Consider the following 22,184-nt stretch of genomic DNA (forward strand, 5'->3'; position numbering starts at 1 on the left):
TAAGCGTCAGAGTGACCTTTCTCAGTCCACCCCAATGCCCAGCAAATGCAACTCTGATTTCCATGCTGGGTGCCATCCTGGCAGGTAAAGGATGGGACAGTGAGTTGAGAGAGATGAAACCACGTCTCGATTTGTTGGGTAACCTCCGGAAATTATTTCCCTTCCACCTTCCCTCCTACCCTCCCCACCTGCCTCAGAAGAGGCTGTGAAGCTTACTTCACTCAGGATTGCAAAGTGCTTGGGAAAGTTCAAGTGAAAGACAGCATGGAGCTGTTATTGTTGCTGATGTTTTATTTTTCTCTGCCAGTCAATTAAGGGGGAAAACCTGACAATCAGAAGTTATTCATCGCGCTATATAACAGCCTCTTGTAGAGTATATCTTCCCTGGGAAGGAAACAAGAGCTGCCTGTGTATGAGAAGACTGGAAATATCAGACAACAAAAGAGAAGCGTCTCTGAGCATTGCCGACCTGGCCCATCTCCTGGTGTTCTCATTTATATCTGCTCAAAGCGATTGCAAAGTGGGTGCAAAGTGCTGTTCTGGCAGGGTAGCATGGCTGGCTTGTGCGGCACCGACGTCAATGCAATGCGTCAGACCCCCGTGAGGCTCGTCGGTGCTTGCGAGTGAGCTGAGGTGGGACAAGGTGGGCTCTGAAGGGCTTTAACGCCCAACCTGAAAAACCTGGTGATGGGGAAAGGGAGAAACGTGGCTTGCGTTGCTGCGGTGATATGGGACTTGGACAGGTCAAGTCCTTGGCGGCAGGCACGGAGATATTGTTCATCCTCTTTCTTCCATTCATTGGAAAGAAGTTCAGAGAAATCTGGGGCTGCTCAGCATTGCTGCACTTAGCTGACGTGTCCTGCTCAAGGAGATGCCTGTGGATTTTGTGGCGTGGCAACAAATTCAAAGCTCAAGATACAAATAACAGCTAACCGGGAGAATAACCATCCTTAGCGCTGCACGCCTCATACCCTTGCTGTGCCTTTATTCAAAGCCCTTCACAAATATTAATCAAATAAAGTGCATTGGAGTACCCTGTGAATTAGGTTAGGGAGATTAGGGTTGCATCTCTAACGCTGTGCAGAGTGCTCCCAGGCCACGCTGTTTGTCTCTATAGGACCATCCCTCCCTGGGGCAGCCACTGGAGCAACCCTGCTGGTGTTCCTGGGGAGATATCATACTTGGTCCTCAGGTTGTCCTCTCACCTACGCTCTTGTAGCTCCTGGACCTCGAGCTAGTCCTCAGAGAGCTGGCGTTGCATTTATCGAGTGAGCAAGCAACTTTGAAAGTGCTGTGTGATACAGCATGGACACAGACATAAAGACTCCTTCCTACCTTAGGGCTAAAATATAGCTCCTTCCCTACCTTTTCCACATAGCTTTTTCCTTTGAAAGAAAGCCTGTGGTCATTCATGGTGGGGAGGTATCCATGAACAGCCATGAGATGGGATCCCACATGCTCATGAAGCGCAGCTCCTTCCTTAGAGCACCAAACTGAATTCAAGTTTCATAGAGAAGTTCCAGGGCAGACCATAATTATTCAAGCTAGAGCTTGGCCAGAGCACTGGACTTAATTCTGTTAATCAAAACATGTGTGCTGGCACCATAAATGATCACAAATGGTTACAAGCCAAACTTGGTATCTCCTCTGGAGGATGTTGCCATCAGCAGCACAGACCTACGCAGGACCATTCAAGCACAGAAGGAAAAAGCCATCTGCAACGTCCAGTGTCAGCCGGAGGCTGCAGATCCCACTGTCGTGCAGCCAGGACTTGTGACTGTCTATAGAAGGAGGTATGTCCACCCAATACAGCCCAACGAAATGTCTGAACTACCTCTTCCTTCTCAGAAGGCCCGTTGTCCTGAAAGGGTGTGGCTCTGGCCAACCCAGGGATCTCCATATGTACCTGCAGAGGCTAAGGAATTCAGAAAGCACACTCTGCCCAAAAGGGATCTTTAAACTGGAAAATGTCTTTGATATTCATAGTGCCACCTCAGTAATGGTACTGCTCAATGACTATGCCGCTACAAAGAAATAATAGGAATTAGATAACAATTGAAAATGGGGAAGGATCCTTTCTTCATTGTAGCTTAGAATCATAGAATGATAGAATCATTGAGGTTGGAAAAGACCTCTAAGGTCATCAAGTCCAACCAACAACCCAACACCACCATGCCCACTAAACCATGTCCCTAAGAGCCACATCTACACGTCTTTTAAACACCTCCAGGGATGGGGACTCCACCACTTCCCTGGGCAGCCTGGTCCAATGTTTAACCACTCTTCCAGTAAAGACATTTTTCCTCACATCCAATCTAAACCTCCCCTGGCGCAACTTGAGGCCGTTTCCTCTCGTCCTATCGCTTGTTCCTTGGGAGAAGAGACCGGCCCCCACCTCGCTACAACCTCCTTTCAGGGAGTTGTAGAGAGCGATGAGGTCTCCCCTCAGCCTCCTTTTCTCCAGGCTAAACAGTCCCAGTTCCCTCAGCCGCTCCTCATCAGACTTGTTCTCCAGACCCCTCACCAGCCTCGTTGCCCTTCTCTGGACACGCTCCAGCACCTCAACGTCCTTCTTGTAGTGAGGGGCCCAAAACTGAACACAGTATTCGAGGTGTGGCCTCACCAGTGCCGAGTACAGGGGCACGATCACTTCCCTGCTCCTGCTGGCCACACTATTGCTGATACAGGCCAGGATGCCATTGGCCTTCTTGGCCGCCTGGGCACACTGCCGGCTCATGTTCAGCTTGAAACAGTTCCCATTGAAACCAATGTTAAAGTCTTCCTTTTTCCCCCAGGGAGACCAAATCAGGCCTTTCATGAAGATTTGGTTTATATATCCCATTGCTGATGGACAGGCTTGAACTCCGGGGAGTCAAGAGGGAAAATGTGGGGTTGTGCCTCCTCCGTGAGCAATCCCCGTGAGGTTTAGCCTTCATTAATAAACAGGTCTGTGGCAGAGACACATCTGCTTCATGTCATCAGTCTCTCAGTCCAGCAAACACTGCACTGCCGGCTTGCTGCTTGTGCCAGGTGGGATGGCGTGGTCCCACAGATCCCAGTAAGCCACTGGGAATGCACGGCAGGGTCAGTGTCCTGCTCTGCCCCAAACTCCCAAGAGGTCTGGGGGGATGTGCTTGGAAACGGCGGAGAAGTGGCTGTGGTGGCGGCATTCACACTGTCCAACTGTGAGTTTTAGCTCAGGACCACAACATTTCAGAAGACCTCACCAGCGGATGGGGATACACCACACCGCCCGCGCCTCCTGGTCCTTCTGTATCCAGGCCTCTGTTGACTCTTCCACAAGGTCTAGCACAGAGAAAAGCCCCGACTTTACTCCCACAGAAGCTGGGCTGGTTTATTATCCCCGCTAGACTATCTGTCTCCCCCCATCACTTGCACAGACCTTTGGGGAGATATGTTTTTTGAGAGCTGGAGTGAATTTAATTTATTTTATTGTCCTCATTTTATCTGCCGGGTGGAGGTCAAGAGGAAATATTCTATTTTATTTTGGATTTTAATTTAGGAATATCTGAGTTATCTTATCTGATTGAAGCTGACCCCTGCAATGCTGCCTGCTAAATATTTCAGAGAAAGGTGCAAGGTGTCTATCAGTAGATGAGGATGAAATTTCTTGCTTGTCGGTAAAGTTGTTGCAAACCTTTTAATCAGAGTTGATCTTACAGCTGAACGATTGCTTAGGTGGGGGCTGTAACTAGCACTAGTGGTGCAAGAATATATTTGTCCTACTGTTACGATCCCCTGGTTGCTCTCCACTTTCTCCCAGCGGTTGCTTGCTCCTGCTCTACTATGCTGTCATCTGGAACGCAAACTGATGGCAATTGGCCTTTTAATAACATCAGCACATTGTCCAGCGTGACCAAGTGCCAGGACTGATTTGGGCCCCCAACACTTTATTATCATGCATTCTTCCAGAAAATCAATTGCTATCTCTGTTAGTGATAAGCCGGACTCTTAAAGATGAGTATTTCCTCCTGGTTTAAATAGTAAACTTATTGGAAGAGGGGTTGCCTTTTGCTTTTTTTTTGCTTAAACAAGCTTTAACTTGCACTAAGGAAGATTAGTGTAAATCAGAGTTTAACTTCAGAGGCTGAGACCTGGGTTTTGACATGAGTTTTCCTTCCTTCCTGCCTTCCTGCCTTCCCAAAAGATGAATCTCCAGAGGACTCCAGGGAGCAAACAGAAGGGTTGACTCCAGCTTCTGCCATTTTTTGGCCATCGCCGATCCCGTGAGGTTTCAGAGGAGCTCCCACCCAGCAGGTAGCTCTTGCATGTAGGTTTTGCCCTGGCCAGTTCGTTAAATGCATATGAAATGCCTTTTCAAATGTGCTACAGAGTAAACGTTTTTTCCTGCTCATTTGTTGCTAGGCTAATGTTGTGAAACAGCAGAATAGGCCATTTGCAATTGTAATGCTGAGCAGTCAAGCACAAGCACGTTAGCATCTAATGTCGGCTGCAGCGCCCGCAGATTGGCAGTTGGCACTTTAGGTATAACCCTTAAAGCTTATTAAATTGATCGGTCTTTGGAGTTTTAAATCTTTCCTACAGTGTCATATTTATGGGCACCCATGCCTACCAGTTGCTCTGCTGAGAATAATTGGCATGTCTTCGTGGGATCTTAAACTTTGAGCCAAGCCATATGCAATAGTGCCATCTTCACAAAGTCTTCTAAAAGTACCTTTGTAATAAACAAACAAACTAATCTTGTTACAAATTCCTATTGTTGACCTCTCTGGTACAGCCGTCAAAAGAGGGAGGGACTGGTTCAGGACAGTGGATTTCCGTTGACTGTGGATCCAGAACTTCAAACCTCCAGGCCAAAGCTTCAAATTCGGAGCCAAGTTGATGGGAATCAAAATTTGCACGGAGAAATCCTAACTGAACAAAATGTGAGAAAAAAAGATGGTGAAGAAGTAATTTCTTCACAGATAAGTGCCCACAGCACCAGACTGCCAGAGGAAAAGAGCTGTGCCAATAACCCATTTTCTGCAAGGCTTTCCTAACTTTAAACGAATCCCAGTTGGAGATCCATCCAAACCCGACAGCTTCGTGGGATACGGCGTGTTGATGTCTCTCCTCGGATGAAGCAGGCATGCACTGACTTACAGCTGGCAGTGAGCCTCCATGATGGTGATGCTCCAGAACACGTATTGTCCCAGTTCTTGCCATGAGAGGACCGCAGGTCTTAAAGTTTGACCTACATTTGTTTTTCTTGCTGATGCAATATAATAATGCCCTTAAAAGGACCTCTCTGTATTTTCTGGACTTCCAACTGTTATGTTTTGGGAGCTCATTAAGCTTTTTAAGAACCGCAGTTACACGTTGTCTCCTTCCTCAGCAAAGGCAAGTTATTTCTCTTTATTTTTCTTGTTCCACTCTGCTGTGGCCCAGGAAGAGGAAACTCACGGGGCACTTACAAGGTTTACAAGGGGTTGCCCTGGCACTGCGGTTTGGAAAAGCAATGGGAGGATTCAGCAGCCCCATCCAAAGCTCCTATGCTGTTCATGGAGGGGACAGTACTTGGATTTATTGTCCTGTGCAAACTGCTTGGCAGGAGCACTGCTTCTCCCCCACAAGGACGGTGGGAGGCACGTGGTCTTCCTCTCTGCATAGTTGCTGGCGAAGCCCTGAAATTAATGTGACCATATGGAAGTAGGCTGCAGATCTTGACTGTCTAACGCACTCCAGTTTTCGAAACCATGCTCCTGACACAACGCAACCACAGGCTGCTCCAAACCCAAGGCTTGTGGCAAAAAGACAATTTTGTTCCTCTACATCAGCCAAGGTACTGTTAGGTGTGAAAGATAAAGGTCTCTAGTAATTTATAACTGCTAATGTTCTGGCCCTGAAATACTCATGGAAGACATTTTATTTTCTATTTATTCATCCTGACTTGAAGTGAATCAACTTCTGAGCCCACATCATGTGATGGTGGCAGTGGCGCATGTGTTTTCTGTGCCAGGAGAGAGTATCCAGGCAACTAGACCAGATATCAAAATCTTGTCAGATTTTTCTCACCCTGTATTTTGTCTGTCTTACGGCCCTTGTTACCACTGAATGTAGGACCCGTTGATCTCTAATGAATTTAATCTCACAGATGCCTTTTGCAGACAGAGCAATGCCTCCATTTTGCAGACGGAGGTCGGAGACACGGAGAGGTGTGTAGGAAACCCGGCTGAAGTAGGGATTGAAGTGGGATGTCCCAGGTCGTCAACTAGCAACAGAAACCCTTGCTTAAAGGTGGGAACAGTTCTGAGTGCAAGGGGTTCAAGCCAAGAAAAGAAAAATTAACAAGGTGGTGTCTTACTGGACTGTAGGAGAATTTGGTCTGGAAGGGGCCTTAGGAGGTCTCTGGTCCAACCTCCTCCTCAAAGCAGGGTCAGCCCTGGGTTTAGACCATTAGGTTGCTCATCCAGTTGGGTCTTGAAAACGTCCAAGGACGGAGACTGCACAACTGCAATTCCCTCCACTGTTTGTGCCCTTTGCCCACAGTCTGAAGCCTTTCGGCACCCTTCCGCCAAGCACCAGCCCAGTAAGTCCCCACAGGTATAACCTGAGAGAGGGACCAACCTCACTGGATGGAGGAGGCTTCTGCTTCTTCTGCTGAAACCCATGAGTTCTAGTCCCAGTAACAAAATATGGATCCCTGCGTATGAGTTAGAAGTAGGATCTAATCTAGCTAATCTATATAGGCACCCATTATGCACCTAAATTTTCCTCCTGTCCTGAAACACGCATGTACTTGTTGCCTGCTCAGGGCAGAGAGACAGGTACTCTGAAGACCTCCGCAAGAAGATACTTAGACTGTCCATAGCTTCTCTGCACTTGTCATCCATCCCTGGGCAGGAAAACCAGATCAATTCACCTGTCATCGTAATTCCTCCCCTGTGAGTGAGAAGCAAAAGCCGAATCCTACGGCGTTAACTTTTCGTGCTTATCCTTTTCGTTCCTGCTTTTTGTTCAGCGCTTCATTGTCAAGAGGAGAAATTGAGGAAGACAGGCATCATTTCTTGTATGACCAAACAGCCAGGATGAAAATGGAACACCTGACTTCTTTTTCCCTAGTAGTTAGAAATGTGGAAGTCAGTCATGGACATTGTCATGGCAGAACGGCGGCTGGATACTGAACTAAATTAGACTTTACATAAGCGTGGAATTTTGAGACCTGAGAATTATTTGTTATGTTGCAGAGATTCATCTCCCTCTCTATTAGGACCCTATTAGGGAAAGAATAAAGTTTCTTCTATTTTAAGTTAAAAAAATTGTTGTTGATCACCCAACGATCTCAAAATGATTCCTGGGGGGGAATCAGGAAAATCTTATGCATTTTTAATTCCTTGTCATTTTAGTTTAATGTCCTCAGGTTTTATTTCTTTAGCAATTCTTCTTAAATGCGCTTATTCCAAAGCCTATGTCCTAATTAAAAAGCACGGTGCCCTGAAATAAGAGATGGCATGCATGAATGTCCTAAATAAAGAAAAATAAATAAATAAAAGGGCCTGTTAAATTTTCTACATAATGTCCACGAATGAGGAAGCATCCCCCTCTTCCTTTTTGACCTATGGATATCATTAATACGGACTGTTCCAGCACAATGAACTGGAAAGAATGGTAATATTTTTAATTTCCTCTCTTCGGCAGAAATAGTTGCTTCACCATATTAATGTCCGCATGGGTAATACACTGTCTTCTGGCTGACATGAAACAGGACTTTATCTTGGATTTTGTGGGCATGTCAGAATAGAGTCTGATTACTTCGGGAAACAATATTCATGCTGCAAATTCTAATGAGTCTTCCAGAGGCGACTCACGGAGGCTCTTCCCAAGTGACCTGGAGTGAAAAACGGCTCAAAATTCCTGTAGGCAGCTTGGCCGCCCTCGGTTATAAAGCCAGGCACTTGGCCGACAAATCCACAGTTGTCCCTATGCGGTAGCAAAAATATGATTTTGCAGTAAGTTACAGGTGTAATTCAGCTTTCATGAGCTGGACCACGAGCCCAACTTTACCCAGATTTGCCATTGTTTTTCCCAAGAATAGCTTACAGAGAATTGAAAGTGATACTGATTAGTTAGAAATCAGCTATTAGAACAGCTTTCATTGACTAGTGACCCTGCAACGGGGCACGAGCGAAAGGTGAGAAGCAAAACGGACTCAGAAGTTTGCAAGGGAACTTGCTCATTCCCTTAGCGCGGCTCTCAGCCTTTCATTTTCCTGCTTAAAATTATTTTGCTAATAATCTCACCGAAGAAACACAAGCATAACAACTAAATCGATAATCCTTTTCTCTTTTCTGCCTTCCAAAGAGTTTGCTACTTTGTGGGCTATGTGGTCCCATCTGACGCTTGCTGCGGTCCCGTCTGACGCACGTGCTGTTCGTTATGGGACTGAAAGGAGCTGGTCTAACCCTTATCTCTGCACTTTGTCTTTTCAAAGTAGAGGAGAAAAACAGCTTGGAGTTTAGTTTATATGCAGAAAGTCACACTGTAAGTAACACTCTGCAATTTTCCAGCCCCCCGTGGACACATTATGTTTGATCTTTCTTTGTTATATTTAAAAAAAAAAGAAGAAGATTTATCTAAGGAATTATTTAGGCTGAAAAAAGCCTTTTACTGCCCCACAAAGTTTTAGTGGAGGAGAAAAAAATGAAAGAGTAAGCGCACTGCTTCCGTGCAAGCCAGCACGGGGGATTCATGGCAGGGTCCCAAAGGGAGAGTTGCCCATCCCCATGGCTGAGCTGGACACAGGCTCCTGTGATGCCTCCATGCAAAGGCATGGATGCGCCAAGGATAGCAGTGCATGGGCTGAAACCCAAACCCTCAACCGAAGCCACCCCAAACAGGCAGGAGAAATTGCAAACATGATCCAGGGCAGGAGCTTGGGCTGACAATTGCTCTGATGTGTCTCGTGTGCTTTCTGCTGCTGCAGGAGTAAAGACAAGGGGAAGGGGAGAAGAAAGCTGGATTTGGGGTTGTTTTGCTACCAAAGAGAAAATACAATGACGGGACACCAGGAGAGGATGGACTTGTGAAAGGCTGTTCTGGAGCAAATGTAGGTTGCTCCCCAGGAACAGGACTGGAAGAAATCAGCTTTATTTGGGGAAGGAAGATTTAGGCTAGATATTAAGAAAGCTGTTCCGCTCTAAGAGTGGAAGAATACCTTTTCCAAGAAGGTCTTGAAAAAAAAAAAATGCATCAGTATGACTGTGACCTCTTCAACAAAAGCAGTTTTGGCTTGAACGGGGAACTTCACAGATCTAACACGACCCATGTTACGTTTCTGTAACGTTACGTTACCGTAGGCGATCGCTTTCCCATGTTTTTGTGTTGGTGCGTGGCCTGGGGAAGGTCTCTGAGAGCCCTCGTTGGGTTGAAGGGATGAGTCAAATACCTGCCAGGAATGCGCTGAGCCTATTTCTTTCCGCCTTGGTGCGAGGGGAGGCCGAGCGCCGGCCGGGAGAGCCTCTGGAGATCCACCCATCCCTCTGGCTCCTGGCCCTTGGAGCAGCACCGAGCATTTCTCCTCGCCGCCTGGCCGAGACACAAAGCTCAGGAGATCTAACACGAGCACGCAGGAGGGGGCACGGCTGTGAGCATAAATGATCAAAGGGCAGAGCAGGCTGATGTGCATAAAGACGCTGTGATACAGCAGAAGAGATCCCCTCTAGCCCTCGCTAATGCATATATTTACCTCCTGATTGACTTCATAATTAATTGACTAAGCGGGGTAGATCCTTCTCTCACCTCCCTTGCTCTAAATAGGGCTGCAGAAGCCTGCAGAGTCACATGGGTGTAAAACCGAGCCACACAAGGGATGAATGAGGACTTTTGTCTTTATTTTCTCTGAAAGTACATAAAAGCCATAAGGAGCCTGTAAGGATATAAATGAGGGCAAAAATGTGTTTATTTCAATCCCCAAACTGCAGCAAGAGAAAGTCAGCATACAAAAGGGTTTAGGCAGTAGTTAAAAAGAAGAGGGGTTTGTATTTTTGACTCTAAGGTGGATATATTTTAAAAAACTACGGTAGAAAGGTAGGGGAAATTAATACTTCCATCCCAACCAGAACAAGGAGAAGGAGCATTTGTTATGCAAATCTTTTCATTATTGCAAATCCCGAGTGCTGATAAGAGATAAGCGTTGTTCTAGCTTTATTTCAAGTAGCTCCTGCACAGACGTGGGTACGTGATTATATTGCTGCGAAAGAAAGAAACAAACACACACATTTTCCCTGTACATTTATTTCTGTTACTGGAACATGAATTCTGGAGCCCGCCTGAAAAGGCATTTGGTCCATTGAGGCTTGTTCATTTTACTGCTTTGTTTTCTGCTAAGGTGACATCTGCTCCTGAATGACCTTAGCATCTTTTCTCTCCGCAGCCTGGCCCGGGTGGCCGTTCCTTTTATGCGCATACATTAATGTTCGGGTGAATCGCAGCTTCATGAGGTCTGTTCTTTATCCTTTTCATTTCCACTAATCCCGGAGTCTGCGGGGAACAAAGGGCTGGATCCTTGCGGTGTAAACGGCCAGACCCGACTGTAGGGATTTACATCCGCTACGGCGTGACACCGGTTATCTCCAAAACCCGTTCCCCACTTTATCATCTCCACCATCAAATTCCTTGTCCTCATTGATAATTTATTGCTTTCCCCCCCTGCTTTTTGTCTGCTTAGGAGGCAGCTGTAAAATTTGCTTGCAGCAGTGGGTGCGCGGAGCAGCGGCAGCTCCCACCCCGGGTACCCCCGGCCCCGGCAGGACATGTCCCCGCTGCACGCTGCAGCACGAGGGAGGTTGTTGGTGGGTCGAAGGGTTGATGCCAGTTGAATGGCATGGGATGCTGCTTTCCTCCCCATCACTGTGCCAAGGTGCTCTGTATTTTTGTGGCCCCGGTGCAGGATCTGTCCTCGACCTCTGCTGCCTTCTGTGGAAATCAATGAGGTTTGCTCAGCCCTGCATTTAGCTGAGACACAGCTATCTGTCTGCCTGGCTATTAAATTACTTTTCCACGTGACAACGGAGCTTCCAAAGTTTGCAGTATAATTTCAGTCTTCATATGCAGCTCTTCGAGCCATTTTTTTCCCTCTGCCATTGTTTTACCGCTCTCTCCCCATTCAGAGGCTTGGTGTTGCAGCAGGAATATTACATTTGCCCCATCTCCCTTTGTCTGGCACCTTTGTTTTTTGCATCACCACCAAATGAAATCAATTTTATAACTGATTTCTCTGACCTGGCACCAGAATGACATGCCTACAGTTTCTGCTACAAATTCTCCTTGCTGTCTGTAATAAGTTACTTAACCATTCCATTATTTCAATCCGGCTCCCGGTGGGTTTTAGCTGCACAAGATGTATTTCTGATGAAACTGGCACCGGCTTTTAAAAAATCCAAATCAATTATATCTCCTGGGCCCCGCTCAAGACTTTAAAAGAGGTAGGCAGGATCTTCATTTTACACATCTGGGTGGAAAACGCACAGGCAATTTTTCCCTCCGCCTGCACGTACAAACGGCTCACATTGTTTCTTCGACAAAATTGTTTATCGTTGGGAGAGTCACTCCCGAGCTCACTCGGGGAGGAAATTTGGCTAATATATATGGCAAGACTCCAATGGCTTTAATGAATGCAATGTTGATCACTTGAACAACAGGATCAGCAATATGGCATGGATGCGATAGCTCTTTTTTCCAGTCCTGGTTATAAAGTACCAGATAACACCGTTGTGTCAGAGGGCAACCCCCGTTAGAGGGGTAGAATGATGATCTGGGTGTTCGATCTGGTTTCTTCTCCCATCTTCTCCCTAGCAAGACTTTGTCCCTGGAGCTGGTCCAATTCTTTTTTCCATTCAAAGTGATATTGAAATCCAACCTTACTTACCCTGGCAAGCTTTCTGGTAAGGAAAAAATTAATCCCAATGAACTTTTCAAACAACAGTTTCACTAGATTTCTCAACCTTCTCAACCAAGTCTTACTCGAACTGTTTTCTAAATGAATACTGAAATGTTCATTTACGGAAGGGAAAAAAATCGACTCCCTCACTTCTTCGAGGTCATATCGTTATGCAAAAAACCACATGTGCACAACTTCCCACCTTTTTAAAAAATCAAACCTAAATTTGACTTGTTCTAAGTACCTAATGGGAGCTGCAATTTCTTGCTAATTATATAATTACTCCAGATTGTTATGTAGCACTGGCAATTAAACACTCGAAATACTTTTAGCTTGAAGAAAGTAATTACGTAATTCCAGTGAATCTGTGCAAGCGAAGCTGCATTGGTTGCTGCTACCTTTCCCCTATGACTTCATGTCCTCAGCCGCTCACACGGAGAAACAACGGTGAATTCCTGAGCTGCTGCAAACCGTCAGAGCTCGGCCAACCTCGGCACATCACTTTATAGCACCTGAAGGCCAAGCCGGGTGTGATGTAAGGGCTTGACATGAAAAAAATACCTTATTTATACAAACAGACAGAATGATATGGATGTGTGTGTGTGTGTGTGTGTGTATACACACACATATATACATGTATTCTGGTTTTAGAAGCCTTTTTCTTTTTAGAGGCTAGCAGGGCCATGCCCAGGGGAGCATCCCAGCACCGCAGTCCCCCAGGGGACCTCCCTGTCACACTACCCGATGTGGTCCCAGTCCTGGGACTTCCCAGTGGGTATTTTCATGGGAAGTGTTTGCCCCGACCCAAAAAGGAGTGCATTTCATGGTGTGGCATCTCCCATACAGCCGCAGTGACAGCTCGAGCGTAGCCCGATTGCTATTCACCACCTCCTTCTGCGTACCTGGACGAGGGCCCCACAGTTAGACGTGTCTGACCAACACAGAAAGAAAAACGTCCTTGTCCCCAATATCTCAGTGTAATGTCCCTTGACACCTAATGCTTTTAATTCAGGTGACAGTTCTGTCTCTGAAGTCTCCACAGTCCCTGCTCTCTACGCCAAGACGCTCAAAAGATGCATTAGTCTTCAGTCCTGTACTTTAACTCCTTCCTTCATAATAGCAACGATAATTATAAAGAAGTCTGGAGTGTCTTTTAGGTCTGGTCCCAGAGTAGCGGGGACCAGCGAGCAGTGACGCTGGCCACAACTGCCAAATACTGTGACTTTTCACTGCATCCTTCGTGGAGAATGAAGCCGTATGTGTATAAGCAAGAGCCGTATGAGATTTCGGCATTGCATTAACTTCTTGGTTCAGATTTTAAGTAGGTTTTGAAGACAATTACAAAGCTTCTCATAGGGAGAAGGGGAAAGGAAACAGGCTAAAAATAAGCAATAAGAACAAAAATATTTAAACAACAGGCTGAATTTTTGACAGCTCTCCAGAAAGTAAAAAGGCTGGGACTCGATGGCATTCAGCTGAGAAGAATTCATTGATGTCCACTGATTTCAACAGCAAGAACCTCCCTGCTGCATTGTTTATATGGAAGCTATCATGACTCAAAGACCAGGATTTTTCATGGATTTTGGTTCTGTCTCTATTTATGTCCCATGGTCCCAATGACCATTCTTGCTTAATTTTTATTTTTTTTTCATGGGAATAAGGACTGAGAGTGGGACCTCTAAAGCCTCTAATCCTTGGCCCACTCTTGGAAGAAGGCAGCATGGACTTGGAGCCTCCCTGAGGCTACTTTGCTGCAGACACTTTGCCAGATCCCATCCTCCCCATGCCACCATCATGTGAATTTACTGCCTCTCTCCTCTGGGAAGCTAAAACTCAGCCAACCCCCTTCTGGGCCTGGAAACTAAAGCAGTGGCAGGGAAAAATCTCATCCCACCCTTGAAGCCTTGATGTGACGCTCTCCCATACGCAACGTAGGGACCACAAGAAGGTTTTGAGCAGGTAACTGGAGATCTTCATCCCAAGCTCATTGCATTGATGGAAATACTTGGCTTGGCTTGGCTCCAGCAGACTTTGGTTAGTCCCTGGATTATACATATGTGTACATATATATAGATATGTACACACCACTATACAGTACATATAAATGTCTATACCACCGATCATTTCTCTGTCTTGCTGGCCCGATGCAAGTAAAACCCTCACTGAAGTAGACATGGCTTTTACTTGCATGAAAACCAACAAGTTTAGCCCTCACTTTGCTAGAAAGCATTTCCATCCAAACCTAGCTAGTGCAAATCGACGCGGAAAAAATACCTCCGTCACTGAGATGATCAGAGATGATCTGTTTTGACTTGACAGCAAAAAAAAAAATCCAACCTCTTTCATTTTCCTTGCCCCTCCTAAGCTGGGGAAAGTCCTCTGTTTAGTCATTCCTGGGGCTGAAACCAGCATGGAATGCTAAATGGATTAATTAGTACTACATCACTCTAAATTTAGACAGCTTCCTTTCAGAATTAGATTTCTTCAGGTTTATGCCATTACATTTCTTAAATGTACATTCTCAATCACATTAGCAATTATGAATACATTACATTTATTTTCTTTTTGAAATATTTTACTGTTGTACCTTAGGATATAAAATACACACACTGTCTTACCCAGGCAGAAATGTGAGGTCACCACCGCTCATGATTTTATTGCAAATCTCATGATTTTAAAGATAAGCCTGAGACGCCCTCCAGGAACTATCAAGTATCTCCTTGTATGAGAGAGCCAGCTTTCATTTTTCATGCAAGTTGTTATCTCTCGGAGTTGCAGAAATATTCTTGAAAAAAAATGCAGCATCTGCAAAAACCAGGAGGTGAATAAAAAACCTTTGTTTGCCATTCAAACTAAAACTCTCTTTACCTAAGCTAATCACATAATTCTGGGGACTAATGTCATGACTTCTCCCCATTAGAAGTTAACATTGCTGAAAATGATAGAAATTGATATAACAACCAAACAATCAAACAAAAACTCCCACAGGGAAGGATCCTGGAGCAAGCACGTCATCTTAGAGGCAACGTTAGGGCAGGTTCTGTGCCTATGCCATAAGCTTTGCAGCTCTGGTCTTATGCTGGAGAGTTTTTCTCTGCTCTCCATTGCATGTGAAGACAACTGCGGACAACAAGAACAGACGTGTTCTGTTGCATCAAGGCAAAAAGGCACTTAGGTCGGCATTGTAAGCTGTTCAGGGGAGTTTGAGAGTTTTGTACACAGAATGAACTTTTTCAGAAGCGTTCAGCATCTGGCTCCTCACGTGGAATCAGATTTTCAAACCAGGCAGGGGGGTATCAAATATAAGTTATGCACACTTGAACATCTGAACTTGTCGAGCTCTCCTGACAGTTCTGGTCATAGTGGTTCCGTTGATGTAAGTGGGCTATTCTGTAGAAAATCTGGTGATTAAAAGAAATAGTGAGAGAAACATCTTGAAAATCTGTCAAACTATTGCAGAAAGTGAGGATAGGCAGCAATATATTGAAAATAAAAATGAGAGTATTTCACATTCCCTGGTATTATGGGAAGTGCCAAATGAAACAACAGCTATTAGCTTGGCACATCGAAAAAGACCAACTGTATAGTGTTTACTTGGAGATGTTGTAGGAGATACGGTGTGCAGGAAATCCGTTTGTGGTGTTATAGTAGTGAGTGAATTCCAAAATGATTTCAGGCAAAAGGGAACTTGAACATTTTTTGGGAACAGTAGCATTAGCAACAGTGACAGAAGCAACAGGGAAGAATTTACAAGATTTGCACACATAGCAAGAGAACTAAACCTGATTCAAATAAAATGCCAAGGCAGTTTACTGAGAAGGATGTTTCTGCTTTAGAGAGCTCATTTTTACCAGTTTGTAAATTAATAGTGACTGAGAGTCATAAATGCTTCACAACTGGTGACTGCAAAGCTAGAAAATGGAAGGAAAACAGCTCAGCAGCCCCTCTAGAGACAGCCAGCGCGGCTTTGCCAAGGGCAAATTGTGCCTGACTAATCCAGTGGCCTTCCATGATGGAGTGACTGCATCAGTGGACAAGGGAAGATCTACGGATGTCATCTACCTGGACTTCTGTGAGGCCTTTGATATGGTGCCCCACAACATTCTTACCTTACGGTAGGCAGACCCTGTGGCTTATTGCCCCTGTTACTGCTCCGGGGCAGCCTGGAGGAGCCATCTCTGGGGCTGCAGTGGGATGCATGGGGACATGGTGGGGCCATTGGGAGCAGGTACAGCACCCTGCTAAAGCCCCAGGGTGGGAGGATGGTGCCCGGCGTTGCAGGGGTCAGTGCTGCTTTATGCGTGGGGCCGTGTCCGTGAGTCCTGCATGGACCCATCTGTCTTGGCTCCCCCGCCAAAGGGCTGCTTCCCCTGGGGAAGGGGACAGGGGAGTCACCTTCCATGATTGCCTGCACCGCTGGTGGTGACTCGGCCCTGGGGACGGCTTGGTGCCCTCTGGGGCTTGGCGGATCTGGTTTGGGGCTCAGCGATGCTTTTGCACCTCTTTGGTGCCATTTCCTGGTGCCCCCTGCACTCCCTCCCCCTCCCATGCAGGCACGGAGAGGTTCTGGATAAATGGCTTTTAGTGGAAAAACTGAGATCAAAACAGTCATCAAAGCTACTACATTGTCAACACCCCCCCCTCCCCGACTCCCCCAAACCATCTCATCCCTACAACAGGCCTAATCCCACCCTCCTGCCCCAGCACTGGCTGTGCTTGCTGCCATTTTTTGGCAATATGAGCCGTACAGCTGCTTCTTCCCTTGCTTTTCCAGCCTGATGTTGTGCCGGGACACGCTGCCCTGCAGTGGTGGCAGGTCTGTCCCGGCATCCTGCCATGGATCCTTGAGCTTCATCCTGATTGTGTTGAAGTGCTCCATGCTCAGGTTGGCTTTGGAGATCTTAGGGACACTGTAGTCACTGGAGAGCATCTTCTCGGGCAGCCAGAGCGAGCTGATCTTGTGATGGAGGATGGTGCCACTAGTGCCACCAGGGTCCCTCGGCATGGGAACGCTGCTGGGATCACCCACTGCCCCCAGGGAGCAATCCAAGTGCCTCACAGCCTCTTCCCACCGCACCTCCTCAGGCAGCACAATATCTCCAGCTGGAATCACCACGGGGTCCCTGATGGCTTGGACATGGAGGGCAGCAGAGTGATTGGGGGTGATGTCACTGTCCAGGGAGATGTCACCACTCAGGAGGGTGCCTTCATCCATGGGGACATCACTGCCCAGGGGGATGTCACCGCCTGGGGAGGTGCCATCATCCACGGGGATATCATTGCCTGGGAGGCTGCCACTGCTCAGGGGTGCCCCCGAGGGTTTGGTTGTGCCGGACAGGCTGTGCTGTGTGCACTGCCCCTTGAGGTGACGGTAGCAGGGGAGGGATGGCAGCAGCACTGGGGGGGCTGGGGCCGCTGCTCTCCCCTGACGGTTGTAGGGCAGGACCAGCTGCAGTTGGCCCTGGGGAGCCCATCGGTCTGCCCAGACCAGAGGGAGCCCGCAGCCCTGGGGTCCCCACAGGGCAGCGCCTGGCGGAGAAGCAACGCCGTGGCCGATCACGAAGGTGGCTGATGGAGGCAGGCTGATGCTCGTCCACTCAAAGTGGAAGACGTGGGGGTTGAAGCAGCCACCGCACGGAGCCATTTGCAGACCTGCATGGGTGAGCGGGAGATGTGCTGGGCTGGGGGCCGGGGGGAGTCTCCTGGGACACCCGCCAAGCCGGCCCCAAGCACGGACATCCCCCTGCTCTGCGCCAGGTGAGTGGGGAGCTTGTGGCAGGGGCGATCCCTGCGGGGTGAGCTGCTGTGCCAGTGGGATGGGGTTGCACATCGGGGAGGTGAAAAGGGACAGATGTCCCCGAGATATTGGGAAATGACCTGTAAATTATATTTACCGGGCAGGCCTTGCCCAGGTGATGGCAGGTATGCTTGCTGGGCCTTGCTGAGGCCACGTGCCACAACTCCCAGGGGGACAGGGGTGCGGGGGATGCTGGAGGTGCTGGGGCAGGACGGAGGAGACAGGGAAGCCACGGGTGCTGGAGGTGCTGGCGGGATGGCGGGGACAGGAGTGTTGAGGTGCCAGGGCAGATGGGGATGCCGTACCTGCTGGGGGTGCCCAGGGTGCCTGCGGTGCCACCCCTGCCGGGGATGCCCAGGGTGCAGGGAAGGGCTGCCGCTCCTGCCCAGGGTGTTGGCAGAGGTTGGTTGATCCTGAAAGAGAGACATGAGCAAACGCTGGTGCTCACACCCCAAGCTGGGGCGGGAGGGCGCCTGAGGGGACTGAGAAGGAGGAGGGAGAGGTGCAACGGAGGAAGGGCTGTGAATTGCCCCAAAGTGCGTCCCTGGGCTGCCGGGGTCAGGGTCATTCCTTACCTCTGGCGTAGAAGGATTTGTGGAAGACGAATGGCTGCAGTAGCTGGGGCATCGGGGCGGCCAGGGGTGCCACAGGGCTGGGGCAGTGCCATGGTCAGCTATGTTTGGTGGATGGTCAGTTATGTTCTGTGGTCACAGCTCTGGCTGCTTCTTGTTTGAGTGTCTTGCAGGAAGGAATGTGGGGGCTCCCGGTGTTCTGTCCCACCCCCAACAGTATTGCCAGCTGTTCGTGGGGAGAGAAAGGGTTAACGAAAGAGTTAAAAGAAGAGTTACAGTCAACGGCTCAATGTCCAAGTGGAAACCAGTAATGAGTGGTGTCCCTCAAGGGTTTGTACTGGGGTCAATACTATTTAATATCTTCACCAATGACATAAACAGTGGGATCGAGCGCACCCTCAGCAAGTTTGCAGATGACACCAAGCTGAGTGGTGCGGTCGACACGCCAGAGGGACGGGATGCCATCCAGAGGGACCTGGATAGGCCTGAGGAGCAGGGTTGTGCGAACCTCATGAAGTTCAACAAAGTCAAGTGCAAGGTCCTGCACCTGGGTCAGGGCAATCCCCAATAACAATACAGACTGGGGGATGAAGGGATTGGGAGCAGCCCTGTGGAGAAGGACTCCCAAGGGTACTGGTGGATGAAAAATTGGACATGAGCCGGCAGTATGTACTTGCAGCCCAGAAAGCCAATAGTATCCTGGGCTGCATAAAAAGAAGCATGGCCAGCAGGTCGAGGGAGGGGATTCTCCTCCTCTACTCCGCTCTGGTGAGACCCCACCTGGAGCACTGTGTCCAGCTCTGGGGTCCCCAGCACAAGAAAGACATGGACCTGTTGGAGTGGGTCCAGACGAGGGCCACAAAAATGATCAGAGGGATGGAACACCTCTGCTATGAGGAAAGGCTGAGAGAGTTGGGGTTGTTCAGCCTGGAGAAGAGAAGAATCAGGGGAGAGCTTATTGCGGCCTTTCAATATCTAAAGGGGGTTTATAAGAAAGACGGAGAGAGACTTTTTACCAGGGCCTGTAGTGATAGGACAAGGGGCAATGGTTTTAAACGGAAAGAGGGTAGATTCAGACTAGATATGAGGATGAAATTTTTTATGATGAGTGTGGTGAGACACTGGAACAGGTTGTCCAGAGGAGTTGTGGATGCCCCATCATTGGAAACGTTCAAAATCAGGTTGGATGGGGCTGTGAGCAACCTGATGTCGTGGAAGATGTCCCTGCCCCTGGCAGGGGGGTTGGACTAGATGATCTTTGAAGATCCCTTCCAACCCAAACCATTCTATGATTCTATGATTCATATTAAGTATTTCACTTTTGTACTCAAAGTCAATACAAGGCCTAGTGTCTTCTTCAGGCCCTCGGGGTAGAGCTCAAGCCTTGTTTGCTTGGTTTTCTGCTCTCATAGGTAGAATAGAAAAAAAAAATCATCATTAATGACCTTTTTTATCAGTAGAGAGGAGACCTGCTTATCAGCCTGAGCTCTTTTGGTGCTACACAAAACCAGACCTTGAAAATGGCTTCTGTGCCAACAGCATCTCAGCCTAGTGGTGTGTGTTTTGAGTGCAGATGGTAGATATCTGCCCTCCTCAAAGAAGCTGCCTTTGACAGGGGAAGCAATGTACCTGCTGGGCAGTCATTGCCTGTTCAAAGCTTTGATGTCAAACAAAACTGGGTCTTTAGACTAAACATTGTACAAAACACTGAGACGGGCCACAGCAAATGATTTGGGGATGCTCTTGTGAGGGACTTCAGAGATTGGCTGGTGCCACCTGGGACAGTATCAGCTTCTAGATTTTGCCCAAGAACAGGGAGGACCAACAAGGCTTGGATATTGGGACAAATGCAGAAGCTCTTGTTCAGCTTTATCTCACCTAACCTAAGGCCTTAACAACATGCTATGGGTGGGATTATCTCCTCCTACGAGACGCTGTGGAAGTAACTCATACTGAACTGCCAGCAACTTAATAATGTTCGTCAATGGGCAGTCAGTGCCAAAAATGAATGTTGCTTTTTGAGTAAATGCAATGTCCTTGGACTTCGGTAAAGCATTTAAATTAGCACCATATAACACTGCAATGTCAATGAAATCTCCTTTTAATGGATTCAGTACAGGAAGATCTCACAAAGCAGTCCGCAGAGGAGAATCGCTGTCAAAAGGAGGGATGTTTATGAAAGTTTCACGTAGATCAAAACAAGGTCTGACACCGTTCCACATTTTTATTAGTCACTGAGAAATAAATATAGAAGCACTGCTGAATGAACGGCCCAGGTATCCCTTAGATTTACTGCAGAACGGTAAATCACAATGAAGAAGGGACAGCTGTTTTTATTGCACCCTGATCCAAACTTAAATGTGTTAGGAACAAAAAAACCCCGCAAGATGAACCTACAAAAAGGCAAATTGCTCTTGGAAAGCAGTGGCTCTGGAGAGGTGTTAAGAGGTTTAATAGATGGTGAGTGAACAGGGGCTGTCATGGGATATACTGCTGTGATAAATCGCAAATACGATGCTTGGAGGCACACACAAGAGAGGTGTGAAGGGATTAGCTTCTCCCAGTCCCTTTGCATGCAGGAAACCTGGGAGAACCAGAGATTTTCCTTGCCGCGGTCATGTTCCTGCTACATTGCAGTGCTCAATTTTGAGTGCAAGCAACAATCAGGACCTTCTTTTTTTGTACCATTTAAAAGGCATAAGGCAGATGGATTGCAAACTTGGGGTTGTATGAGACTTCCAGGAAATTAATTTTTTTTTACTTTTTAAACAAAACACAGCATGTTAATGATCTTGGGGTGTATTTTCAGTGCAAAGGCATTTCTCCATGGCACATCCCAATCGTCCCGGTGCAACATCCCCATGCCACAATCTCGATCCCTCCAGGGTTCCTGTGTTCCGCTCTCTCCCCTGATATTAAGATGCAGAAACTCTTCCAGCTGCACAGGGCGTCAGAAGTCCCTCCCTGAGCTGGTCTTCACTTGCAACGCCTTGAAGAGGGTGAAGAAAGAGGTACCTTGCTGCAGGGAGACAGTGTGGATTTTGAAAACAGGACAGAACTGGAGAAGGCTACTTATACAACACCTCAGCACCCAGCAATCCCGTGGCTTTATTTTCACGACACTCTTATCGGGGCAGGGAGGGGGGAGATGTAAGCCTCCTTCTATAAGCAGGAAAATGAGGCAGAGAGACACTAAAAGCAAGACTCACAAAGGGATTTGGGTAGAATTCATGGGTCTAATGGTTGCATTAGACATGCCATTCCTAAATGTGGTTCATCAGAGTCCCAGCCAGGTTGCTGTATAACCTAGGAGGTAGCTGATGTTTAGAGATGCTCAAGTTAATAATATTTGCATTCCGAGCATGTGAGTGGCCTCTATACCAGTGTATTAAACAGTGCCAGGGGACGCTATTAGGCACTGAACCTGTCATGATTCATATTTTAGGTTTCCTCCATCAATCCCATTTCAGAGGTTCAATCTGGTAAAAAGGTTTTAGCGAGTTGGGACCAGCACAAAACAGAACAATGGAAGACTGTTTTTTCTTCATTAATTCTGGGAATGGGGCTCTCTGGCAGGATGCTGGATACCAGGGTTTTATGCCTTCCTTTCTCTAAAGAGCTTGAGCCCCCATCTCTCTGACAAGCTCTTAGGCTGTGATCCCAGGATGGGGCATAGGTGTGTCATCTCCCCTCAGTGAAAGCTTTTCAGCTTTACTTGGCATTTAAATATGAATTGCATCAGAGAGGGGAAGAGGAAACAAGACCCTTTAGCCTGACTCCGAAAGGGAGGCTCGGGTTATGCCTATGGTGTTGGGCTGTAAGGGTGCAAGGGCAGTGTTAAATTGTCAGCATGTTCCCTGGCATAGTTTTGATCTGTGCCGACTAACATTGACCCACATAATCCCCAGGCACAGCA

This window comes from Aptenodytes patagonicus, chromosome 3 (assembly GCF_965638725.1).
Source record: "Aptenodytes patagonicus chromosome 3, bAptPat1.pri.cur, whole genome shotgun sequence".
Classification (NCBI taxonomy): Eukaryota; Metazoa; Chordata; class Aves; order Sphenisciformes; family Spheniscidae; genus Aptenodytes; species Aptenodytes patagonicus.